General features: G+C 46.0%; 1 pseudogene; it reads left to right on the plus strand.

Annotated features, from left to right (window-relative positions):
- The first annotated feature begins 9,367 nt into the window (after nucleotides 1-9,367).
- The window catches only part of LOC102401361, a 170,823-nt pseudogene continuing 157,442 nt past the window's right edge, over nucleotides 9,368-22,748 (plus strand).

Genomic DNA, 22,748 nt, shown 5'->3' on the forward strand with positions numbered 1-22,748 from the left:
GCAGACATGCATCTGCCTTACAGAATACAGAATCTGCCTTACCTTTAGAATACAGAGCAGAGTAGTCCATACCTTCAAATAAAAAGTACTTTGTAGGAACAGCAAAGTAGCCCCAGTTTGGCCTTATGTTCTAGAAAAAACTCATTACTTAGCTGCATTTAATAATCCCTGAAACATTTCTATTAACTTTTGTGTGTGAATCATGTGCTGCAAAATGGGTTAAAAAAAAGTGGGAAGCAGAAATAAAAGATATGCAGAAAATAAAAATAAGTGAGATCATAAATATTTGATTAACGCCTCAGTTTTCAGATAAGCAGTTACCATTTGGGGCCCTCAGATGCCAACAGAAGCCACAAAACACCATTCTGAATTATTAAAATGACCAGGGGAAAGTTTTCTTACTATGTTTGAATGAGTACATAGCCCTTCAAACTAACCTCTGCTTAAATACTAACACAGACATTGGTCAAATGTAAAAGAGTCAAAGTTCTAAGCTGAACACTCACCTGTAATTATGAAGTAGATTATATAATGCATCTCACCACTTCATTTTATTTCACTTTTTCTCTCTCTCTGCTCTCATGATCCTTCCCAACTTAAGAGGAATCCAATCTGGGTGAGTTGAAAGTCTGCACTCTAGTATATTTTTTAACATATGCTTACTGATTTTGTTTCTATTTTTCATAAGTTCAATGCATTCATTCATTCAACAAATATTTCTTGATTACCTACTAGGGGCCAGGCACTGCTCTAAGTGTGGGGATAGGGAGCTCCCTGGAGGTCTTTTCTCCTTTGTTTTTCACTTCTCTTCTTTTCACAGCTATTTGTAAGTCCTCCCCAGACAGCCATTTTGCCTTTTTGCATTTCTTTTCCATGGGGATGGTCTTGATCCCTGTCTCCTGTACAATATCATGAACCTCCATCCATAGCTCATCAGGCACTCTATCTATGAGATCTAGTCCCTTAAATCTATTTCTCACTTCCACTGTATAATCATAAGGGATTTGATTTAGGTCATACCTGAATGGTCTAGTGGTTTTCCCTACTTTCTTCAATTTAAGTCTGAATTTGGCAATAAGGAGTTCATGATCTCAGCCACAGTCAGCTCCCGGTCTTGTTTTTGCTGACTGTATAGAGCTTCTCCATCTTTGCAAAGAATATAATCAATCTGATTTCGGTGTTGACCATCTGGTGATGTCCATGTGTAGAGTCTTCTCTTATGTTGCTGAAAGAGGTTGTTTGCTATGACCAGTGTGTTCTCTTGGCAAAACTCTATTAGCCTTTGCCCTGCTTCATTCCGTATTCCAAGGCAAAATTTGCCTGTTACTCCAAGTGTTTCTTGACTTCCTACTTTTGCATTCCAGTCCCCTATAACGAAAAGGACATCTTTTTTGGGTGTTAGTTCTAAAAGGTCTTGTAGGTCTTCATAGAACCGTTCAAATTCAGCTGCTTCAGCGTTACTGGTTGGGGCATAGACTTGGATTACTGTGATATTTAATGGTTTGCCTTGGAAACGAACAGAGATCATTCTGTCATTTTTGAGATTGCATCCAAGTACTGCATTTCAGATTCTTTTGTTGACCATGATGGCTACTCCATTTCTTCTAAGGGATTTCTGCCCACAGTAGATATAATGGTCATCTAGTTATATTCACCCATTCCAGTCCATTTTAGTTCTCTGATTCCTAGAATGTCGATGTTCACTCTTGCCATCTCTTGTTTGACCACTTGCAATTTGCCTTGATTCATGGACCTAACATTCCAGGTTCCTATGCAATATCGCTCTTTACAGCATCGGACCTTGCGTCTATCACCAGTCACATCCACAACTGGGTATTGTTTTTGCTTTGGCTCCATCCCTTCATTCTTTCTGGAGTTATTTCTCCATTAATCTCCAGTAGCATATTGGGCACCTACTGACCTGGGGAGTTTCTCTTTCAGTATCCTATCATGTTGCATTTTCATACTGTTCATGGGGTTCTCAAGGCAAGAATACTGAAGTGGTTTGCCATTCCCTTCTCCAGTGGACCACATTCTGTCACATTCTGTCAGACCTCTCCACCATGACCCATCCGTCTTGGGTGGCCCCACAAGGCATGGCTTAGTTTCATTGAGTTAGACAAGGCTTTTCAACTGTGGTGTTGGAGAAGACTCCTGAGAGTTCCTTGAACTGCAAGGAGATCCAACCAGTCCATTCTAAAGGAGATCAGATCTGGGTGTTCTTTGGAAGGACTGATGCTAAAGCTGAAACTCCAATACTTTGGCCACCTCATGTGAAGAGTTGACTCATTGGAAAAGACCCTGATGGTGGGAGGGATTGGAGGCAGGAGGAGAAGGGGACGACAGAGGATGAGAAGCCTGGATGGCCTCACCGACTCGATGGACATGAGTTTGAGTGAACTCCGGGAGTTGGTGATGGACAGGGAGGCCTGGCGTGCTGCAATTCATGGAGTTGCAAAGAGTCGGACACAACTGAGTGACTGAACTGAACTGAACTGAACTGGATATCTAATGGTTGGGACTCCACACTTTTGCTGCAGGGGGCATGGGTTCAATCCCTGGTTGCAAACTAAGATCCCACAAGCTGCTCAGTGTGGCTAAAAGTAAATAAAAAAAATAATAATAATAAGTGTGGGGATATATCAAGGAACAAGATATATAAAGACAGAGTCCTTTGGGGACCTTACATTTAAGCAAGGGAGACAAATAATAAAGAAATACATATTCTGGGTCTATGGTGGTCCAGAGGCTAGGACTTTGTGCTCCCAATACAGGGTATCTAGGTTCAATCCTTGGTCAGGGAACAAGATCCCACACAACACACTAAGTGTTTGCATGCTGCATTAAGACCTATTGCAGACTTTTTTTTTTTTTTAAGAAATACACATTCCAATGACAGATAGTAAGTGCTATGAATGGGGCGGTACTTGGGAGTGTTCATTGTTTATGTCTCAGGTAGGTGGTCTGTTCAAAAGCTAATCAAGTGGGTAAATTACCTTGGGACCAGGGGGAATATACCATTTCAGCCAGTGAGAACAGCAGTTCAGTATCTCTGGGGTGCAAACAGGCCTAGGGTGTTCAAGAAACAGCAGCAAATTCAAGGAGCCTAGGGGTGAGGAGTGGTCACTGTCAGGAGATGATGGCATGGAGAGTTCATCAGGGCAGATCTTGTGAGGGCCTTGGAGGCCATTGGGGAGAACTTGCTGTTTTATGCTAATTGTAGTGGGAGCCACTGAGGACTTCTGAGTTGGGGAGTGCTGTGTCCTGATTCTGCAGAGAAGGCAATGGCACCCCACTCCAGTACTTTTGCCTAGAAAATCCCATGGACAGAGGAGCCTGGTGGGCTGCAGTCCATGGGGTTGCTAGAGTCGGACACGACTGAGTGACTTCACTTTCACCTTTCACTTCCATGGGGTTGCTAGAGTCGGACACGACTGAGTGACTTCACTTTCACCTTTCACTTTCATGCATTGGAGAAGGAAATGGCAACCCACTTCAGTGTTCTTGCCTGGAGAATCCCAGGGACAGGGAAGCCTGGTGGGCTGCCGTCTATGGGGTCGCACAGAGTCGGACACGACTGAAGCGACTTAGCAGCAGCAGCAGCAGCAGTGTCCTGATTCATATTTCAAAAGGATCAGTTTAACTCAATAGTAACTATGACCAGTGGAGCCAGGTTGATGAAATGGTACCTTCTAGTGGAGGCCTGTTGCATCAGCCATGTAAGAAAGAATCAGCATAGGCATTATCTGTTCATTACCTATAAGAAAATATCCACCTTTTAACTAATTAATTAACTTATTTATTTTTGGCTGTGCCTGGGTCTTCATTGCTGCACATAAGTTTTCTCTAGTTGTGGCAAACAGGGGCTACTCTTCCTTGTGGTACACAGGCTTCTCATTGCAGGGGCTTCTCTTGCTGCCAAGTAAAGAATCTAGGCTCACAGTCTTCAGTAGCTGTGGCATATGGGCTCAGTTGTTGCGGCTCAGGGGCTCTAGAGCACAGGCTCAGTAGCTGTGGTGCACGGGCTTAGTTGCTCTGGGGCATGTGGAATCTTTCTGGATCAGGGATGGAATCTGTATCCCCTGTGTTGACAGATGGATTCTTAAACACTAGACCACAGGGAAGTCCAATATCCACCTGCCAAAGTCCTTAAATGGATTGAAAAAGTTGTCCCATTTGATTATTTTAAAAGTCCACCAATCTCCTTTTTTACATTTTACTTTCAGCAGCCAAAGCTTGCACTTTCTGAGAGCTTAGCAGCCAACGTTATGGGTTCTTCCCACCACAGAGGCTGACCCAGCTTGCAGTACCATCAAGGTCCTGTCTAAAAGCAAGTTTTCCAGAATGTTCATAGGTCACACCTGTAGGCCTGAGATGATATGCAGAAAGTGCTTCATCAGGTGACAGAAGGAAGCTTCGGAGTGGTTAGAGCTCGATCTCATCTGGTTAGCACATGTTACATGCCTAGAAGTATTTGTAAAATGTTCAGAATAAGCCACCCTGTTGGTTCCAGTGTTTTCCTTTTAGTGGCCTCTCTTCTTCACTCTTTCTTAGGTGGGATAATTCTGGGCCAGATTCTTTACATATTCGTTGCTTTCTAGAGTTTTCCTACAGGACCAAAATCCAATTATATGTAGCTGGCTTAAAATGCATCCCAAATAAATTTACTTATTGGCTTCCCAAAGAAAGCACTTGCACTTGAATCCCTGTCTCAGGATCTGCTTCTAAGGGACCCAAACTGAGATGCCCTCTGTGTAAAACCCTCCACATCCTGAGGTGGCTTTACCTGGCCACATCTGTGACTCATAAAGGCAGAGAGGATTCAGGAGAAATGAAATTTACCCATAAAGTAGCGATAAAAAAAATTACCCTGTTATATCGGTGATTCATTAGCCCTTTGTGCCCTGAAGCAAAGGGCCTGACCCTATCTAGATAGTCCCTGATCTAGAGTATTAGGAGCTAACTCTCCAGAATGGATGTCTTAACCACTGCTCCTCGCCCCTCCTTGACCTGGGTTAAGTGAAGCAGGGCTATTATGTAAGGTTCTTACCTCCCACCACTAGAAGACACTACATCACACCCAGAAAGTTAGGCTTCCTCCTGTTGTTGTTCAGTCTCTCAGCTGTGTCTGACCCTGAGACCCCACGGACTGGTAGCACGACAGGCTTCCCTGTCCTTCACCAGCTCCCAGAGCTTGCTCAAACTCATGTCCATTGAGTTGGTGATGCCATCCAACCATCTCATCCTCTGTCATCCCCTTCTCCTCCTGCCTTCAATCTTTCCCAGCATCAGGGTCTTTCCCATTGAGTCAGTTTTTCACATCAGTTGGTCAAAGTAATGGAGCTTCAGCTTCAGCATCAGTCCTTCCAATGAATATTCAGGATTGATTTCCTTTAGGATTGACTGGTTTGATCTCCTTGAAAGGCAATGCCAAAGAATGTTCAAACAATCACACAGTTGCACTCATTTCACATGCTAGCAAAGTAATGCTCAAAATTCTCCAAGTGAAGCTTCAACAGTACATGAATTGAGAATTTTCAGATGCTCAAGCTGGATTTAGAAAAGACAGAGGAACCTGATATCAAATTGCCAACATCCGTTGGATCATAGAAAAAGCATCTATTTCTGCTTCAATGACTAAGCCAAAGCCTTTGACTTTGTGGATCACAACAAACTGTGGAAAATTCTTCAAGAGCTGGGAATACCAGACTACCTTACCTGCCTCCTGAGAAATCAGTATGCAGGTCAAAAAGCAACAGTAAGAACCAGACATGGAACAACAGACTGGTTCCAAATTGGGAAAGGAGTACATCAAGGTTGTATATTGTCATCCTGCTTCTTTAACTTATATGCAGAGTGCTGCTGCTGCTGCTAAGTCGCTTCAGTCATGTCCAGCTCTGTGCGACCTCATAGATGGAAGCCCACCAGACTCCCCCATCCCTGGGATTCTCCAGGCAAGAACACTAGAGTGGGTTGCCATTTCCTTCTCCAATGCACAAAAGTGAAAAGTGAAAGGGAAGTCACTCAGTCGTGTCCGACTCTTAGGATCCCATGAATTGCAGCCTACCAGGCTCCTCCATCCATGGGATTTTCCAGGCAACAGTACTGTACATCATGAGAATTGCTGGGCTGGATGAAGCACAAGCTGGAATCAAGATTGCCGGGAGAAATATCAATAACCTCAGATATGCAAATGACACCACCCTTATGGCAGAAAGTGAAGAAGAACTAAAGAGCCTCTTGATGAAAGTGAAAGAGGAGAGTGAAAAAGCTGGCTTAAAACTCAGCATTCGAAAAATCAAGACCAGGCATCTGGTCCCATCACTTCAGGGCAAATAAATGGGGCAACAGTGGAAACAGTGTCACACTTTATTTTTTGGGGTTCCAAAATCACTGCAGATAGTGACTATAGCCATGAAATTAAAAGACGCTTGCTCCTTGGAATAAAAGCAATGACCAACCTAGACAGCATATTAAAAAGCAGAGACATTACTTTGACAACAAAAGTCTGTATAGTCAAATCTATGGTTTTTCCGGTATTCATGTATGGATGTGAGAGTTGAACCATAAAGAAAGCTGAACACTGAAGTACTGATGCTTTTGAACTGTGGTGTTGGAGAAGACTCTTGAGAGTCTTTGACTGCAAGGAGATCAAACCAGTCAATCCTAAAGGAAATCAGTCCTGAATATTTATTGGAAGGACTGATGCTGAATCTCCAATACTTATTTTTCTTCTTGAACCAAGGCTTAATCTTCATTACCCCAGAGAAAGAAGCATTCCTTGCATGGATAGGTCATTGCCCATCCCCTCTTTGGCATTCTGTGTCAAGCCTCTTCTTCCTTGAGTCAGGGCCCTGACTTAAAATGATATAGCCCTTGATTTTAACTCAATCTATAGGTCCAACATGCTACACACAGATTTTAAGTCCCTAACCTTTCTCACAACCTTCCCACTTTGCTGGGAGATAAACCATGTTATCAATAAGAGAACAGCCAAAGATCATTATACTCGAATTTCTTTAAAATCTCAGAGTGGGAATGGTCTTTATGGTACAAAATCCAGAAGCAATAATACGAAAAGGTCAATAAACTTGACAAATATTTAAAATTTCTGAGTTGCTTAAAAAAAAAAAAAAAAAAGGAGGGGTTTTAAAAAAGGGAAAAAAAATCTTCATGCATATTACATGGGCTTCCCAGGTGGCGAAGAGGTAAAGAATCTGCCTGCCAATGCAGGAGACACAAGAGATGTGGGTTCAATCCCTGGATTGGGAAGATCCCCTGGAATAGGAAATGGCAACCCACTCCAGCATTGTTGCCTGGAAAATTCCATGGACAGAGGAGCCTGGTGGGTACAGTCCCTGGGATTGCAAAGAGTTAGACATGATTGAGCACACAGACCAAATGCATATACATATGAAACCACTTCAGTTCAGTTCAGTTCAGTTCAGTGGCTCAGTCGTGTCCGACTCTTTGCGACCCCATGAATCGCAGCATGCCAGGCCTTCCTGTCCGTCACCATCTCCCGGAGTTCACTCAAACTCACGTCCATTGAGTCAGTGATGCCATCCAGCCATCTCATCCTCTGTCATCCCCTTTTCCTCCTGCCCCCAATCCCTCCCAGCATCAGAGTCTTTTCCAATGAGTCAACTCTTCACATGAGGTGGCCAAAGTACTGGAGTTTCATCTTCAGCATCATTCCTTCCAAAGAACACCCAGGGCTGATCTCCTTTAGAACGGACTGGTTGGATCTCCTTACAGTCCAAGGGACTCTCAAGAGTCTTCTCCAACACCACAGTTTAAAAGCATCAATTCTTCGGCGCTCAGCTTTCTTCACAGTTCAACTCTCACATCCATACATGACCACTGGAAAAAACCACAGCCTTGACTAGACAGACGCTGTTACCTCCGATTTCAGAGAAGGATCCTGAGGTTTGGAGAGGTAAAGAGATTTTGCTCAAGGTTAGCTTGTTGAGGCACATTTCACACCCTACGGGAGTCACTCCTGATTCTAGGAAGATGGATGAGGAAGAAGAGAGAGAAGGGGACATGGGAGGCAGAGCAGAGGAAGGGGAAGGGCCAAACTCCCAGGAGAGAAGGGCTGTCAGGGAGGGCATGGACACTGCCTCTTCAGTCTGAGTAAGAAGACGTGGACTAAGCCTATCACCTGTCACCTGTACACTTACTGTGTGCTAGCTGTGTGCCCTGTGCTGTTTCAAGAAGGACAAGTACAGGCCCTCCTAAAAGTAGGGACAGTATGCCACTCCAGCCAGTCTCCTGGGAGCAGTGTGAGGATCAGGTGACCAGGCAGGGGGACCCAGAGCCAGCTTTACAAAACACTCTGTACTAAGAACCTGTCATGGATGCTAGGAAGGGCTGGGAATGAGGTGTGCGGCAGTCATCAAACCTTGACATCATCCTCGATGTCTCTTTCTTGCACACTTCAGTTCACTCCATTAGGCAATCCTATCGGCAGAAACTGATGCATCTTGACCTTCACTTCTCCTGTAAGGACTGGGGGTTATGGAGGGTTCTGGGTGAGCAGAGGAGGCCAGGCCGCACTGGGGAAGCAAATTCAGGAAATAAATTGCCTACAAAGATCTCAGAGAATACGGATCTGAATTTCCAAGGCCCCAGCATTTTGTTGTGATTGCTTTCCCCGTTCTAAATAAATTTTCATTCACAAGCCTTGATCCTGTAGGGCTTTCTGTAACAGTCCTCTTTTCTCCCCTCCCCCCACAACTGTGACCAGAAAACCTTCATCCACTCCTGGTTTAAGGTCTCAGAGCTCACCAAGGCAGGACTTGAGAACAGAGGTGTAAATTTGTCATGAAAGTGGGGGCAGAGCTGCAGTAAAGAGTAAATCCTCATCTAACATGGCAGAAAGTCAATAGATAAATCAAGAAACCGCTATGTAAGCTTATTTTTTAGCGACATGGGGGTAACCATTAGAACTCAACAAAGGAAGTGATATAAAGGACCGCGTGGAGGGCACAAGGGAGAGGACCCTGTTGCTTTCATATTAAGAACACGTAAGTAGGTAATTTTATTTTGTAAAAACGTTCATGCATTACTTTGATATATTTAAAATTTTGATCTTTAAAAAAGAAAGTAAAAAATAAAAATAAGAAATAAAACGGAATGCAAAACAAAAATAAAATGCAAACGCACACACAATAACAGATAGTGAATGGGGGCAGGGGTGGGAGAGTGGGGCGAGTGAGCGTGGTTTCTAGGGAGGGGGCGGGGCATGGGAATCCGGTCTCCTTTAGGGCCCGCCCCCAGTGAGGAAGCAGGGCGCCGGCGGTTTCTCTCTGACTCCGCCCACCTCGGAGAGCCGGAGTAGCGCAAGGTCAAGTTCTCCTTAGACCCTCCCTCTTACCCCCAGCGCGGGGGCGGGGCGGGCAGGTCCCGGGCTGACCCCGCCACCCCCCGCGGAAAGGACATTTCGTGCGCAGGTCTGGCGCGGTCCTCGCCGGGCCTTCGGTGCAGGGCTGTTCGCGGGCGAGGAGCCCCGGTTCGGCGCCTCCGGGCCCCTAGTTCCCTGGAGTCCCCGGAGGCTCGCCGAGTGCCTCTGCGGAGCCCCGCAACGCGCAGGTAAGCGCAGCCATCGCCGGGCCTGTTCAGCCCCCGTTTACCCCGGCTGGCGGCCGCCGACACCTGGCCGGCGCCGGAGCGACAGGTGGAGGCGGGGCGCGGCGCCCGGTAGCCCATCCGGCTCGGGTGGACACTAAAGCGCCTCCTCTCTACCTCTGGCGCCGCCCATTCTAGCCACAGCATTATCAACCTAACCCCAGCGGCCCTGTGGCTCAAACCCGAGCCTACCTTCAGCACTCGTGCACTCAACAAATACAAATAAGGTTTCCCCCAACACTGCATGCCGTTGCGCTCCGTGCTGGCGGTATAGTGTGGGCCAACGAACGTGGTGCCCGCCCCCGTGGAGTTTGCAGTCTGGTGGGAGAGACCCACAGCAAATAGATAATCGCCACACGCTAGTGTAAAAGTTGAAACTGTGAAAGATCGATGATGACAGTACGTGCAGAGTGCTGGGAGAGTAGGTAGCCGGTGGTCCCTATCTATAAAGAATACCGGGAGCTCACTCTTCAGTATGAATGTAAGGGTTCCAAAGCGGAGAACCACAGAGCAAGCACACTTATTGGGAGGGACTGTGGCTTCTTTGAGAAAAGGAAGGTCTGGGGGCCTGGCCCACTGAGAGCTGGAAGAAAAGCAAGTTCCTTAACTTCCTCCTCTGTAAAATGGGACTGTTCCTCCCCATTAGCGATTGAGACATTGCATGTAAGTAATTTAGTGGTATTCAAACGTGCAGCAAGTGAGGTAAAGGTGAAGATGTTTAGATTGGGCAGGGCATTGATCTGGGCTGAACGCAGTGTACTGCTTTCAGGCAAACTCACTTCCCCTCTCCTGCAGTCCTGTTTCCTTGTCTGAGTAGGATCTCTCAAACAGCGTCTTCTCTGAAATGATGACCGCTTTAGTCACTCACTATTTAACTGGTGCCCACTCCGCACTGGTCCTGCCCTCCTGGAGCCCACGTTGGGTGGGTCAGGTGAAGTATACTGACAGTCCCAGCCTGGTGAGCGTGGTGCTCTGGGAGCAGAGCCTGACCCTCTGGCCTTGCCAGGGAAAGCCCTTCTGCTCCCAACCAGGGCCAGGTATGCATTTCCCAGAAAGCCTCGGTTGCCGCTGCCAGCTCTGCGAGCCCCCTGAGAACACAAGGCTCATACTCCTCAGCTGAGCGTTGACTTTACTATTTTCATTGGTGGCATTACCCCTTCATGAGACAGCAACCCTGCTGGTCCCTTGCTGGACCCCCAGGGATTTAGGAACGCGTTGAGGGCTTCAGAAGACACCTGACTGCTGGCTGCTTGGTATATTTTATTGTCTTGGATGATGCCAATTCCTTCTTTGGCTTTGTTTATACTTTTGGTGTAGACTGAGGATTTGCCCCATGAAAACAGGCCAGGAAGCCCAGAGAGTGGCGAACACAGTTGAGAGAGAAGTCTGGCATGGTGAATAGAGATTTAAAAAAACAACAGCAGAAGGTTGCTGGGGGAAGGGGGAGGAGAGGGCAGGCTTTGGGCAGCCACTATGTTTCCCCTCACAGACTGTAGCAATACCACTTGTGGAGAGCAAAAGGGGAGTGCTGGGTTGCTGTTGCTGCTGCTAAGTTGCTTCAGTCGTGTCTGACTCTGTGTGACCCCAGAGACGGCAGCCCACCAGGCTCCCCCGTCCCTGGGATTCTCCAGGCAAGAACACTGGAGTGGGTTGCCATTTCCTTCTCCAGTGCATGAAAGTGAAAAGAGAAAGTGAAGTCGCTCAGTTGTGTCTGACTCCTAGCGACCCCATGGACTGCAGCCTACCAGGCTCCTCCGTCCATGGGATTTTCCAGGCAAGAGTACTGGAGTGGGGTGTCATTGTGGAGAGCAAAATGGGAGTCCTGGGTTAGGCAGTCACAGACCTGGGTTCAGATTGTTACTGCCTAGTTCTGTGTCTGACCCTGGGCAGGCCACTTATTATCTGATTGTGGGAGCTGAAGACAGCGTTTGATATCTAGTTGGCTCCGAAGAAATGTAACCTCCCTCCCTCTTCCCCTAAATAAACTAAAAGAGCGGTAGTAATAGTGCTTACTTCAGAGCATTATTATGGGGATTTAATGTACATAAAATACATAGATCAGAGTCTGACATGTAGAAGTTACTGCTGCCATTGCAATTGTTATTCTTTATTCTGGGTAAAAATTGATAAAACGAGATGGGAGGTTGGTTCTGAGGAACTGTGAGGGGTGATTAGTGGAGAAGTTGGGTTATCTATTGCAGTGGTTTTACCGGAAGGCATCAGCCCTGGCAGCAGAAAGGGGTGTTCTGTGTGATAAAGGGCCTTTTGAGCAGCCAGGCTGTCAGAAGACTCAAGCCAAAGAAAAGAGCAAAAGCATGGGGGTGGGGGTGGGGGTGGGGTAGTACACTTGAAAGAGACCTAATATTGTCTTGTTTGGGTTGTCTCTAGCCTACAGCTGGATTTGGGTCCCCGGTGAGGGGCTGCCCCTGCTCCTTGCTGGCCCCTGCCCTCCTATGGATATGGTAATTGCCTGAGACTGGTTGGTCCAGAAGCTGTGGAATCCAATTCTGTAAGCCCTGTACCTAGCAGAGTACTGGGCGCATAATGAATGAATGAATGAAGAAACCTAAACCTGCAAGGCAAATTTCCCAGTGTGTTTAAGTGTGCTGTTAAAAGAAAGGACTATGAAGATAGGGAGAGATAGCTAAGGGCCGTTTTCATGTATGTTGCAACTTAGTGGTGAACACTGCAGCTTTGGAGTCCAATGAAATCGCTGGTGTGATCTCACACGCATCCCAGAAGCTCTTTAAAGTGCACTTTTGTATCTGTAACATGGGACTTATTGTCCCTTATTCACAGGACATTCAGTAATGCTTATATGTAAGTATGTGGCTTGCTGTCCTCAGCGCACAGGCTTCCCAGGAGATGCAAGAGACATGGGTTTGATCCCTGGGTTGGGAGGATCCACACACACACACACCTGCACACATCCTCATCATGCAGCACGAGGTATCAGAAGTAGTCAGTCAATAATAGCTGCAGTTATTATTATTATCTTGATAACTGCAGGTAATATTATCTTGATAATTCTCCCAGTGATCTCCACTGTGAAGGCAAACAGAAGGCCACAGACACAGACGGGTGGCATTGATTCTGAGCTCAGTCCCGTCTGGAAGCAGAGGCTCTGTGCAGTCTGGGCAGACACTAACTAGACAGCTTTATGTGCATTTCATTCATTACTTAAAGCACTTGACTATGTGAAATCTTAAAAGGAAAAAGAATTGCAAAATGATAATTTATGTGCCTTTCAAGTTCAGGTATTTTATCATCAAGATAAATCTTCCATGCATCTATGTTAGACCACTTTGGGCTGTCGAAGCTTTTAAATAAAGTGGCTCGTCCTGACCAGTGTCTGTCTTTGCTCGTTTATCATAGTTCCCTGATAGACAGACAGATCCCATTTTGCAGGGCAGGCCTCCGGATGGCAACTCCTGCCCCACTGTTTTAGACATGCAGTTCTGCATGGTGTATTTAACAAACCACAGTGGACTGATGATCCCTTCATCACTGTCTCACTCACGTACTCATAGATCCGCAGCACCAATCTTGGAACGAGGAATAGAAAGGCATTCTGTGGTCAGTGTGAATCTGGGGAAGTCAGCTCCAGGGGAATCTCAGGTTCCCAGTGATGGGTTTGGGGATGAAAATGCCTTGGATGAAGGTGGCAGTGTCTTCTAGAAGTCAGGGCTGTCTGCCCTTCCCATCCAGAAGTCCCATCTCTGGGTCTGACCTCCTGCTGGGTAAAGGTCTGATCTGCATCTCTGTGCCTCCCTGCTGCCCCTGCCTCTGGCCAGAACTTCTCTGAAAGCCAGAACCCCTGCAGCACGTGCAGGAGCACAACCTGCTTAAGGAAGCCTTTCTGAATCGACCCTGCATTCCCATGGCCCCAGTGGGCATCTCTGACGGGTATTGCCTCTCCAGCTACTCTGTGGGCTGTGAGCACTTCCACAGCTACTGGACTGAGCATCCCTGGTACCCAGCACCTATCTTGCTCATTGTCCTCTCTCCTCCCCGCCTCCCCTCCACTTCTATTCATTCTTCAGGCAGCGTCCTGGGGATTAGAATGCTGAGACGAAGTGACACAGCCTCCACCCTCACGCAGCCCAAAGACATCATGAGACAGATTATTGATAAAGACAGTGTTGAGCACATGACCACACATATATTGTCAAATTTTAAACTGAATTTACTGCCTTGAACGAGAAGCCTGGCATGCCAGGAGAAGCATAAAGGTGGGATAGATATAGAAATGTATCAATATACATAGAAGAGACCCATAAATGTTAACTGGGGGCTTATACTCATTTATATATCTTTGAAGACTATTGGATAGTAGAGTATTTTTCTATAAATGCTGGCAAATAATATATTTTATGTGACCAGGGTAATCTTATAAGAATGTGTACTTTAAAAATCATTGAGCTTTGGCTTCAAAATGGGAGAATAATGCTAGCGCTCCAGTTTACTTAAACCCCAGGGCCCCCAGGCCACGGACTGGTACTGGCCCATGCTGCAGAGCAGGACTGAGCAGTGGCTGGCCTGTTAGGAACCGGGCTGCACAGCAGGAGGTGAGCGACAGGCAGGGGAAGCTTCATCTATATTTACAGCTGCTCCTGTCGCTCGCATTACTGCCTGAGCTCCACCTCCTGTCAGATCAGCAGCAGCATATAATAAATAAAATGCGCCTGAATCATCCTGAAACCACCCCACCCCCCAGTCCATGGAAAAATTGTCTTCCAGGAAATCGGCCCCTGGTGCTAACTGCTGACTTAACCCTTTATAGTTACAGAGCCCTGCCTTGGATGTTGTCTTGCTGGGTGCGCTAGTTCTCAGAATCACACCTCTTATACTGGGTGGTGGCAGCTAATGGACGTCCAGCTTGCCTCATGGCAGACCAAGCACAGTGGGCACTGAAGCCCCATCCCTTCAGAGCCATAGGGGCCACTGAGAGCCTGTTTTTCCCTCCCTCTTTGATACCTCTAGGCACCAGGCTGAGGTTCCAGCACAGATTTTATGACGTTGCGTCTAGAGACCTATGATTTGAGGGGGAAGGACACAGCTGACTGCTCTTGTCCAGGTCGGGAGGGGCACCTGTCTGCATGCAGCAGAGGGTGGGTGGGTGGGTGGATGAGCTGGCAGCGACCTGCTCCTGCAGAGCCCTGCCGCCCCAGTCAGTCCCTCTGAGAACCAGGAGAAAATCATACTAGAAGTCCAGCGTTAAATAAGACATGATCCAAACAGTCCCAGGGAATGTTCCCTCTCCACGACTGAATGTTATTAGAGAGTTACTTTGTTTGTTTGGCCAGTGCTGATGGCAAAATACATCTTCGATCCCCACCTGTCTCAGAGGTGGACCTTATTACGAGAGATGAGCGGCCGTCTTCCTCGAAGCAAGGGAAGGGAAGCTGCATCGCAGTGCAGAAATTGAGCACCAGTCTTGGTGGGTTGGGGTTGACTGCTGTATTCTCAGGGTACAGCTCTAATAGGATTGTAATCGCGTGGCTCTGAGCCACAGAGAAGAGAAGTGACTGGAAATCTGCCTTCCATAAGGCTGACACACAGTGGCGGTATTTATGCCTCTCGGAAGTGCATGTTAAGTGGTAGGTATTTATGAAAAGGGTTCTAAGGAGTAAACATGCCCATCAGTCATCCCGGAACTTTTTAGAGCCCCTAAGATGGTTTTAAATTAGAGCCTACCTTCCTTCCTGCTGTCCCCCTTCCATCAGCAAACTGCCCCCTCCTTGCTTCCTGTTATAAAAATGAACTGTCAAGGCAGGACACAGCCCAGGTAGGAGCATGGGAACCGACTGGCAGAATTAACATATTCAAGGCAGACATGTAAGGGGTAAGCACCTTGGTTCCGATCCTTCCCACCCAGTCACAGCACTGGGAAGAGAGGAGTGTGGAGCATGACTGACCAACAGGATCAGCCTAATTGCCCCTTAACCACCAGCACCAGCTGCTCTGCTGTCAGCCAGTCTGCTTGCTGAAAAGGGTTGGCAATTGGGGGGAACGAATGATGAAGACAAGTGATGCAAACTAAGCCAAATTTGGGCTCAGTCAGTGGCATATGGGAGAGGATGAATGTCAGTCAGTCAGGGAATCCCACCAGGCCAGGGAAAGAGCAAGCTTCGAAAGGCCAGAAGTTTCTCTATGAGCAGGTGATCATTAAAACAGAATGCCTGTTACATGAATTAGTGTGTAGGAGTCTAACTTGAAATCATTGCTGACTTTCAAATGTTCATTTTAAAGATCAGAAATTGGTGTTTATTACTCGAACCCTATACTTAGTTTCAAAGACTGCTCTGTTTTTTATTTCTCCCATCTGGCCTTCCTTTGAAACTTTTATGATAGCATTGGTCCATCTTGTGTTAATATTTTTTTGTGTGAGATAAGGGATGCCAGTGTTGCCCAGCTTATATTTTATGACTAATCCAAGGACTGTAGATGATAAAAGTAGAGGGGCTGCCTGTTTCACATGTCACCGAATTGCTACCCTTTGGCTTCTGGAATTCTGTCTTAAGAAAATAAGTGAAAAATGGAAAATGCCACTATATAAAGATGTATCATTATTTATAATGGTGAAAACTTAGAAGTGACTTACTCTGCAGTTATAAGAGGGTAGTCAAGTTTCAGAGACCAGGCTGGTGGAATATTTAAAAATAGGAAGATTAGTAATGAGGGAAGTCATTACCTGTTCAGTGAACAGAACACTGTTATATGAAAGATGTACTCAAGAAAATAGTCTAGGGACGCCCCTGGTGGTGCAGGGGCTAAGACTGCACTCCCAATGCAGGGGCCCCAGGTTCAGTCTCTGGTCAGGGAATGCCACAAGTAAGTCTTAGTGCAGCCAAATAAATATTTTTAAAAAATAATCTGTAAGGGATGCCTTGAAGGGGACAAGACTTGCAGTTGAACAGTGGAACAATGGATAACTTTTTCTCATATTTTAAACTTTCTATTTTGTTATTACTCCTCTAACATTTTTAAATTCTAAAACAAGCCAAATTAAACAATGATCTTTATGCTAATTGCCATTTGAAGTTCACTGCCTTCGTGGCCTTATCCTGATTAAATCTTTCACTCAACAATTTCTAAGGCCAGGTTTGGCTCCCCGCCTCCGTGTCTCTGGTCGAGGCACATCCTCTGGGTCCACTGGCCGAGTGGCCCAGAGATGTGCTAACTCTGGCCATGCAGACAGATTTTTCTGGGTTGTTTTAAGTTAGAGGAAGCTACTGCCCCTCCCTGCTCTGCAGCTTCACACCCTTCTGTCATTATTTCTCTTCCCTATTCCCCACCTAGTCCCCAGTGGTGGGTGGGGATGGGCAGTTTAGGTTTGCAACCTTTGGAGGCCTCATTGGTAAAGTTTCAACAAATTCTGTCCACAACACACACACACACTCACACACACACACGTTTACTCATACACACACACACACTCACACACACACACATTCACTCACATACACACACACACACACACACACACACACACACATGCTCACTCCCTAGGTTAGTTACCACCATAACTGGTAACCCACATCACTCTGGCTTCTTGTCCTGCTCAGGTCTTGGTATCCTGTACCTCGGGGCCTGGATTTTACATTCTTGACGTCAAGTCTCCGTGCGTCAGCCCTGTCCCTGCATCCTCTGCTGCTTAGTGCTAGCAGCAGTTCTTGAACTCAACAGGCCATACACTGGGAAATCATGACATGTGTCCTTACTTGAGACAAAGCTTTGAGTCTGCATGGCTTATTTGGGAGGAGATTCCCAAATAAAGAAGGGACATAAGGAAGTAGAGGAATGGGCCAGAGAAGCGCACATCGAGCAGGTCACCAGCGTGAACCACTGGAGTGTAAACCTACTAGGCATCTCTAGCAGCCAGTATAGAGCACCCCTCCCAGCATTAACCTCTCCTGGGGATTGGCAGCTGCCTGCGTATATACCTCACTGTGATCCATCATTGGTTGAACATTGCTCCTTATGGGGAGTGATTTCTCTGGGTCTTCCAGCAGCCTCAAACACCAGGTGAAGCACCAGGCCAAAGGGATGTCGACGCGGACACACAGAAGATGCTGGCTTGCTAAATGATGAGTCCTGAGAGTTCAGGGCACAGCTCGGACAGTGTCTGCTGGATATTCTTCCCTAAACACCATGAGAATGATCAGTGCACTAAACTGAAAATAACCAAATCCATGGAACTTCCCTGGTGGTCCAGTGGTTAAGAATCTGCCTTCCAATGCCAGGAGCGAAGGTTCAATTCCCTGGTTGGGGAACTTAAATCCCACATGCCACACCATGTGGCCAAAAATAAAAACCAAATCCATAGTTCTGTGCTGAATCAGACACCTACTTATACTAAATTGAAGACTATATTAAGGATAACCAACCCTCAAAGTTTATGAAAAATCATACAATGAAAACTTTAAGAATACTACTACTATATTTTCCCCTGTACATTGGGCTAGACTTCCAATATTTGATTTGTCACAGAACATAAGTATTCTGCAGCCATGCACTTTGAGACCCAACACTTTAATAAAGGTATATAATAAGATTTATCTTTATTGTGGTAATGTTCCCCCTCTTCTGCTGTAGCTAGATGTTTTTCCTGTTATTTCTCAAGTACACTAGGATGATGCTAAAAGAAAAAAATCATTGGGAGAAAACATTGAACCTCATTTGTATCAACTCATAATTAAATTATATTTCCAGTGTCATGTTTTAATATTAATACTGGATTCACCAGTATTCACTGACACTAATACCAGAGGATGGGAGAGAATTTCTGTAGTTATGGCTTTAGACACTGTGATAAATGTTTTGTAGTCATTGCCTCTATATAGAAACACTCCATCTCCAATTAAAGATTTAGTAAGCTCTTCATCAAAATATCTGTTAACAATTGAGGCACACACTACGGCTGTGCTGACATTTCAACTTAATTCACTCTATAGTTTAACTCCCATTCCATTTTATATGCCTGTTTTTTTTTTTTTTTTTTTTTTCCTATGCACGGAGGAGGAATAATGGCAGAAATTTGGGCACATATTGAAGATTCTAGAAATATTTCCATGTATTTATTATTATTGTCTATTGGCATATTTGTCACTACAAATGAAGGTCTTTCTCCAAGAGATGATTTAAAATTGTTCATGTAGCAAGCTCAATAGGATTTAGTAGCTAAATCTCATATGCTTTGAGTTATGGGCATTTTGGTATTTGCATAAGGATTCAAGAGCCTGGTGTTTTAGAGAAATGAGGCCATTTCCCTTTAAGGTATGGTTTTGATACACATTCCGTAAACACTGAGATGGTGAATGCTTGGTGCTTGCACCCTATTCCCATGTCCTGGGTACACAACCGACCTCATTCCCTGATACCCGAATCTGCATCCTTTTCCTCAAAGTGCTCCCTGCAGCCACTCCAGCTCACTGGGACTGGCTCCCTAGATGAGGCCTATGGGCTCCCCGTGCCATGGCCCACCTTTTCATTGTGCCATTGCTGTGAATGATCAACAAAGGAATCTTTCACAGTCTCTCTACCAAAATAAGAAGAATTCCAGAGGCGGTTGGTTCCCTTAACTTGTACTTTTTCAGCCACCTCATTGTTGTGCAGATGGAAGTCATCCATTGTGTTAATGTTTGTCTCCTTTTTTCCTTTTATTGTATGCATTTTTATTTTTCTCTTTCTTCCGTTTTCCCCTCTCATGTTGCTCAGAAGATAAAGCAAGGAGCCCCAAATTATTTGATATTTGGTCTCATCAAGTTTAGTTGCAGTGCTTTGTGTTGATGGGAATGTGTTGATGATGAACGTTGGTGAGATTTTCCTTTCTTTCCCCCCCCTCCCCCTTCAGGAAGAGCTCTCCTCTAGAGAGGTCACAAGTGACCTCTGTGTTGCGAAATCTTCCAAAACTTTCTCAGTCTGTCTTCGGTGCAACAGTCAACACCTCTGGCCGGGCCCACCTCTTGAACTTTTCTTTCGTGCATTTTCCTCCTTCTTCCCTGATGATGATTCTTTGACTTCTACCTGTTCCCTTTCCTCCACTGATGTTTTCAGTGGGGGCATCCCCAGGCCTCCTCTCTTGACTTCCCTTAGACTCCACATGGATGACTTCATCTTCACCCCTGGTTTTTAACGACCACCTTTACCTGAACAGTATTCCCTGGTGGCTCAGAAGGTAAAGCGTCTGCCTGCAACATGAGAAACCTGGGTTTGAGACCTGGATTTGATCCCTGGGTTGGGAAGATCCCCTGGAGAAGGAAATGGCAACCCACTCCAGTACCCACTTCCAGTATCCTGGAAAATCCCATGGATGGAGAAGCCTGGTAGGCTACAGTCCATGGGGTCACAAAGAGTCAGACATGACTAAATGACTTCACTTACCTGAACACCCTCTGCATGCTCAGCTCCATTACAGCTCCTCTCTGGAGCCCAGACCTTGGTACCCAGCAGCCTGCCAAAGGGTGCCTCTTGTGGCCCCCAAGAGCATCCACAGTCATATGTTTCATTTGTTTAGACTATTCTTACTTTCACAGGGCCAACTAAATACTTGCCCCAGGGGTGGTTTCTGCTCCCTCCTTGGGATTATAGATAAACTGTTCTAAGCGTGTCAGAAAGCTTCCATCTTGGAAAATCAAGTGTAAGACAAAGGCACAAACCAAGGACTGCTCCTCAAAACTCAAGGACTGAAAAGAAAACAAGTATTTGCTTATGGTCTCTACAATTCTGGGGGTTGACTGGGTTCAGTGAAGCAAGTCTCACCTTAGGGGTCTCATCCAGGGGCAGTTAGTTGGTGGCTGGGGCCGGAGCTATCTCAGTGGCCCTCTCACTGGGGGCCTGGAAGCTGGGACCTGGTTCCTACCTGCAGGAAAGCTGGGTTCTGAGAACAGGCATCCCACGAGGACGAGGCAGAAGCTCCATCACCTCTCATAACACACCCTCAGAAGGCTCAGGGCATCATTTCTTCTGTATTTATCCACCTACCCAGCTGCAGAGGACAGAACAGAGGTAGCAGGCATGTCAGTGTCACGTCGTGACTGTGTTGGAAATGAACCCAGCTACAGTCTCCAAACGTGTCTATCCCTTCGAGAACTACCCTAAATGCTGCAGAAGCTTTACCTTTTATGTAAAAAAATTTTTGGAATAGATGACATATTTACATGATTGGAAAGTTAAGAAAAAAGTAAATATAAATATACACAATGAAAATGGTCTTTCTCATCCCATATCCCACACCCCTGCCTCTCCATAGACAGCCACTACCTTGTGGCTCCTTCCATCCTGCACTTACCTGCCTCCTCTCACTGGACCGTGGATCCTCTGGGTCATGAACTGTAGCCGTTGCCGCTCATCCCCACACTGCCTGGCACGGGGAGCTCTGTGTCCACACCGTGCGGAGGAGGCCTGTGCCAAGGAGCAGGGAAGAAGGAAGAGCAGGGTAAGGTGACTGAGTATAGGTTTCTGGGTGGCCTGTGGTCCACCTTCTCTAATTTCATTTGGAGCCATGTCTCTTAAAGGCCGTTACCACTTGAGGCCTACGTGGGTCCTCTCTCCATCTGTCGCTGAGACTGGATCCTGGTCCCACCCTGTCCTGCCTGGCTTCATGAGTATTCCCCAGGAGGCTTGGGTTCAAAGCCTAGGTTTTGTGCTGTATCCCAGTTCAGCCAAGGACCACTCTCTGACAGCTTGTCTTGTCCAAAAACAGCACCAGCAGGGTTGCTGGGGGAAGGTGTAGTCGTAAGATATCGTTAATGAGTTGCTGTCCTGATTAACATCCAGGAAAAGAAAATTCCTGCTTGAGGAAGTATCCTTAAATCACGTAGTTTCACTCTTTCTCTGCTGAGAAATATATTCCCTAAGGAATATCAATTGTTTTTGTTAAATTAAGGAGGCCAGTCTCGAGCCCCCGTGAGAAAAATTGTCAGTTGTGCTAGCTGTTGTTTTCTGAGAGTGTTTAAGATCCTTATCTGTTACAAGGAAAGAAACTTCACTCCAACTAAGTCAAGCAAAACTAGAAATATGATTATTAGAATAAAAAAAAGTTTCAGTGTGTCAGGTACAGCTGGGTCCAGGTGCTCCGTGGGACTGGAAATTGCACCTTCTCTTACCTTCCAGCAGCTCCTGCCACTGTGCTGGCGTCGCCCGCTAAGATAGCGGCAATGGCAGCTCCAGCTTCTTATGGAGTTTCCCGCGCCTGACTTCAGTGTTCATGTTGAAAAGGGGCTCTGATTTGTCCTGTACTTAAAGTTTTCTGGCCATCTTGATTGCATGACCTTCCGGAATTGTATGAGTGGTAGCAGAGCAGTTTCCAAAACAAAGAGATGCAAGACCCACACATAAAGTGGCCCATTGCAGGTGGGGATTCAAATTTCAAATTTCAGACTGTGAGGAGCACCTGAATTGCTGGTGGTAGGCCTAGGAGTTAGAAAAAAAAAAAACCCATTGTACTGATGTCTCTATTTTTGCATATATTTGATTTTTTTGTTGTTGTTTTTTGGTAATAAAAAGTGCTTTTTAAAAGAAATGCAGTATAAAAAATAAGAGCAGTTTTTTTCTGACTTGGTTTGGGAATTCTCTACAAAAAGGCCTGCACATCTCTGTATGTTTATTGTCTGATTTTCTCACTCTCATTTTCTTTTCATTGTGTAAAGAAACCTTAATCCTTACTCTCCTCTAAGCTAGAGATTGGGACGGGGGAAACACATCATATTTGACTTAAGATTTGTGGGGTGTGCTAAAAGGGGCCTGAGGGTAAGGCAGTCAGGCGCTCTTTTAAGTCCAAATCTCCATGGTTCCCAGGACAAAAGGCTTGGAAAATTCAGGCCAGAGGAAAGAAGGAGTCTACGCTGTCTCCTTCTGGTGATCGGTACTAGAGCCTCGGTTAGTGTGGACAGAGCGGGTAAGAGTTTCACGGAGTCCTGGACTTCCCCACATATCTTGCTGGGGGAAGGTTGAGATCTTCAGACAGTCACAGACTGGCTGCTATAAGAAATATTAGAGAGCATTTAGGTAGCCTTTTTCATTTTGTAGGTGGGGAAATGAAGTCAGAGGGGTTACATGACTTGCCCAAGGTCACACAGTGAATTAGCAGGAGCTGAATCTGGTACCACTTAATA

Source organism: Bubalus bubalis, chromosome 1 (assembly GCF_019923935.1).
Source record: "Bubalus bubalis isolate 160015118507 breed Murrah chromosome 1, NDDB_SH_1, whole genome shotgun sequence".
Lineage (NCBI taxonomy): Eukaryota > Metazoa > Chordata > Mammalia > Artiodactyla > Bovidae > Bubalus > Bubalus bubalis.